This window comes from Vanacampus margaritifer, chromosome 2 (genome assembly GCF_051991255.1).
Source record: "Vanacampus margaritifer isolate UIUO_Vmar chromosome 2, RoL_Vmar_1.0, whole genome shotgun sequence".
Lineage (NCBI taxonomy): Eukaryota > Metazoa > Chordata > Actinopteri > Syngnathiformes > Syngnathidae > Vanacampus > Vanacampus margaritifer.
Window position 1 is genome coordinate 49,280,266 of NC_135433.1, and position 5,000 is coordinate 49,285,265.

A 5,000-nucleotide genomic window follows, 5' to 3' on the forward strand; every position below is an offset into this window, starting at 1 on the left:
AACCACCAGTGGGCGGGAATCCCTCAAATGTTCAGCTGGGGGAGTCCAGATGTATCACAAAAAAATAAGTCGTTACGTTGAAAAAAAGTGTTCACGAACTCGTGCTCTCTGACGGCATGGAGATGGCGGATATGGGCTGCCAAAAGTCTCACAAAGACAGCCCAGTGGTCAGCAGTCCTGGCGTCATAGAGGTGTATGTTGCGCACCAAGTACACAGCATATCTCCCGAAAGACAGGCACAGATGAAGAGCCTCCCAGTTTATTCCACCCGCCGAATCAGCTCTCTGGACATCCCGACAGATGGGGCCGAAAAGCAGAAACCAGGGCTCGTCCATGTCCTCCACATCAACCGCCGGCGGTGGGAGTCTCAGACCCAATCTCCTGACGAGGAGGTCCTGCAGCCTGGTCCAGAAGCACCGCACCGCCGGACACCGGAACATGAGGTGGAGCAGATCTTCTGGCACTCCTCCGCACACTGGACAGTCCCGTCTAAACCTGTCGGGCTGAATACTTTGCAACATACAGCATGTGAAAACGAGACGATGTCTCAATTTAAAAGCAAAATTACTAACCTGGGGGGGGGTATACCAATTATAAACGTTCGCCCAAATGGACGCAGTATCTTTCCCAGGGAAGACTTGTGCCCACCTATGTTCGGCAGTGGGACGCCTAACTACCTGGGTCAACAGCAAATGATATAGAGCACGAGTCGGTGTCTCTGCCACTCCCATCAACCCCTCCCCCTTAACCCAAACGAAAATTAGGGGCGAGTCACCGCCAAGCCCTCCCTCATATGCATCCTGAACTGGCGGTACCCTCTCATAGAGTGTGCCCCACCTTCTCAAGATACAACCCCGTATATCACTCACTTTCCTCACCACCTCGGTCCTCCTAAACCGAAGACCCGCCCTACTAAAACTACCCTTAATAGCCTCCACATCGACCCTACCCTCAAAATCTAATAACTGGCCAACCCGTTTGATACCTGCTCTATCAAAAGACCCGCTAAACATGCTTTCCCTCCTCCCAGGAGGATCAGAGAGCATGTCAGGGTTAAAACGTAAAGGCATTTGCCCTAGCTGCCACAAGGAGCAAGGGGCCGCAACTACAAACGGCCGCAGTCTAGCCCACGCCTCAAACACTTCCCTCTCAAAAGGCGGGACCCGATCCAGGGCAGTCCGCTGGGGAAGCATACACAAATTATAGACACCATACTCACCCAACTTTTCAACATGCGAAGCGAAAAAATCCTTCCACGCCGCATCGAATCCGGTGTCGAGGAACTTTTTTATCAATTTGAGACGCAGCGCATTCTTCCTAACTACCAAGTCGATCAGTTTAAGCCCTCCCCGATCATACTGACCAACCAAAACATTGTGTGCCACAGGTGCCCTCTCTCGCCGCCAGATAAATTTACTAACAGCAATGCTAAATTTATTTGCAAACACCCCCGGTAAGTCATACACAGCAAGAGCATGAACAAGTTTAGACAAACACAGTGCATTTACCACCAACACCCTACCTTTTAAGTGAAGACCACGCATTTTCCACAGATTCATTCGGGTGCACACACTGCTATACAAGCCAGACCACAAACAATCCCGACAGGTCACCTCATCCCTACCCAAGGGCACACCAAGAACCCTATAAGAATCCCCTGCATCCCTGACGCCCCAAACATTCGGCGGGGCCACGATGCCCCCGCAGTAGGACACAGACGTCTTTTCGAAATTTATCTTTGCTCCTGAGGCAAGGCAATAAACGTTCAGGGTGTGGAGAGCAACATTGAGGCTCCCCACATCGCGCAAAACCAAATTGGTGTCATCCGCATATTGAAAGATCTTATATTCCTTATCAGATGGACTCACAATTCCGTGCACAGCCCCATCCCTCTTGAGCATAGCGGCCAAAGGCTCGGCCACTATACTATAGAGGAGTGCACTCAAAGGACACCCCTGCCTTACCGACCTCCGCAAAGGGAAGCTATTCGACAGGAGTCCATTGCATTTTACACGGCTGACCGCACTGGAATACAAAAGTTTAATCCAGTTCACGAAGCCATTTTTAAAACCAAATTTCTCCAAAACACGGTAAAGAAAACAATGCTCAACCCTATCAAATGCTTTACTGAAATCAACTGAAACATGAATCCCCCCAGAGACATGCATCTCCTTCAACAAAAACTTTAGGGAGAGTATCGTGTCAGAAATGTCCCGTCCCGGGACACAATACGCCTGTGTACTGGCAACCACTTTACCAATCACACCTTTCAACCTATGTGCTAATACTTTTGCCAGTATTTTATAATCGGTGTTAAGGAGACTTATTGGTCTGTAATTGGCCAGGCACCGCTTATCACCCTTCTTAAAAATCAAAGTCACAATACTAAGAGAAAAGGAGTCCGAAACCCGACCCTCTCTCTCAATATCGCCATACAGAGTATGGAGAATCGGGGCTAACCTGTGGGCGAAAGCACTATAAAACTCTGCGCTCAAACCATCCTCTCCTGGACTCCTACAGGCATTGAGACCCCTAATTGCTGCAGAAACCTCTGCCAAAGAAATAGGCGCGTCGCAGCTGTCAGCGTCACTAGGGCTCAGAGACCCTTCAAGCGCACCTAAAGCCTGACTACAGCTTACCTCGTTAATCCCTTCCCCATCAAACAAATCTGCATAAAACCTACCTACAATATCCAAAATCTCATCCAAATCACTATGACACCTGCCTGACTCATCCAACAGGCCATCCAAGTATAGCTTGCTCTGCCTGGACTTCTCTAAACCAAAAAAGAAAGCTGTGGAGCGCTCGCCCTCTACCGCATACTGGGCCCTGGATCTAAGTGCCGCCCCTCTAGCACGACTAACCTGTATAGTCCTGAGCTCTTCCTGCAGCACCAGATACTCAGGATCTACCGGGCCTAAACCAGAGGTGGCGGCAAGCCTCTGGAGGTGGCTCCGGACCGTGTGCTCCCTGATGGACTCCTCCCACCTCCTCTGCTTACTATAACGTAGGCACAGCTTTTTAATTTTAGCCTTTGCCTGCTCCCACCAATCAACCAAAGAGTCACAAATTCCCATTTCATCATCAAAACAATCAAAAAGGTGCTCCATCTTATTTACAAAAGTGGGGTCGGCAAGCAGCATATTATTAAAAACCCAGACCCCCCCATTCCTCTTACCACCCAGGAAGTCAAGTTTGACGGAAAAAAGGGAGTGATCGCTCCAGCCCACACATGCATAGGAGCTGCCACCGATGTACTTCCATAAAGCACTTGAAACAAAACACAGATCTATCCGAGACTGGAGGAGGACCCCCTGCACCACCTGACGCCGGGAATAGTCCCTTTTCAGGGGGTTGAGACCTCTCCAGACCTCGGACAAATCAGCAGCCACTGCAGCATCAATCAAAAAACTTCGACTAACGGCATTCCTGAATGTGTTGTTCGGACCGAGATCGATTTTTGACAACGCTATATTAAAGTCGCCAATCAAAAACGAGGAATCAGTAACATAAGGAAAAACAGAAACGAAGAAGGTTTTCCTCTCCATCTCCTCACTAGGCGCATAAACATTTATAAGGCGAAATTTAGTGGAGCCACGCAGAAAATCAATCACTATAAAGCGGCCATGTGGGTCCGCATGCACTAAAGAAGACCCGCCGAAAACACCCGGCTTAACTAGGACAGCCACACCACGGGAGTGTGCAGAGCCCAAAGCACAGTACAAAACACCAATGTCCATATCCTCTACCTTGCGATGATGCTCCGCCTCCCACCACGTCTCCTGGATGCACAGCACGTCCCAGGTGGTGTCGTGAAACACACTGTGCATCTTTTCCCTATTCCTCAAGCTCCGGGCATTAATGGAGACTAGGGAGAGCGTCATTAGGAAGAAAAAAGGAAGTTGAACCATCATCCTGATCTAGACTACCGTTTAGACTTCCTGTTCGTCTTTGTCGGGGCGACCTCATTCCCTTGGGGATCGACGCCTGTAGGAACAGTTGTGGCATCTACAGTGGCAGACTCAGAACGGGCAGTGCCGCATGAGACGGGGCCCTCACCCTGCAGCCCTCTCCGCCGATCACTACCAGGCTGGGTCTCACAAAACCCATCGGCATGTTTCGACCCAACCCTCCCGGTCGGTGATCTGGACCTGTCACTACTCTTAGACAGTGGCCGCCTATGCGGCACCTGACTCCTGCTGCCCGCTCTCGAGCGCTGAGACTTGGGAGTCTGGCCTGAATTCAGTGCCTGCTCCCCCGCTTCAGGGGTAAGGTGTGGAGCCAGATCCTCACCCATCCCCCTCCCCGGTCCAGCCCCTGCCACCACGATATTAGAGGTAGGGCAGGACACTGCCCCCCCCTCCTGCTCGGGGGCAGGACTGTGAGACATTTCACCAGCCCCCCCCACCACAGGCACCAATGCCACTTGGTCAGGTATACCCGGTTCCACATCCCGATCTAACAGGGCCTCGCTCTACTTCAACCGTAGGTGGGGGACCCCCACCTCCTTCCTCCGGGTCAGAGGCGAGGTGGCCGGAGCATCCACACACAGAGGGATACTGATGACAGTCCTTACATTTAGCGGCCCTGGGCTCTGTACACTCCCGCGCATAATGGCCTTGGGCCCCACACCGTCTGCAACAAAAATCAGGGCATTCACGCAACACATGGTCAGGCTGGAGACACCCCCTGCACACCTTCACTTGCCTGTCATGAATGACCCTAAAATATTCAGGCCCCCCCGCCGTGTTAAACCTGACGGAATATGGTAGAGAACGCACTTGGTTTGTAAAGCGGACCTTTACAAACCTCGTCCCATCGGCTATGTTTGTCCCCGGCCACATACGTCTCCTCACCTCGGACACGGCCGAAACACCCCAAGCGAGTAGCTTCTGCAGGATTTCCTCATCCTCAATGTAAGCTGGCAGGCCCAGGAAAGACACAACAAGTTCATCCACACAGATATCCCTCCCGTGAACCCTAGTTTCCCCGATCTTAAA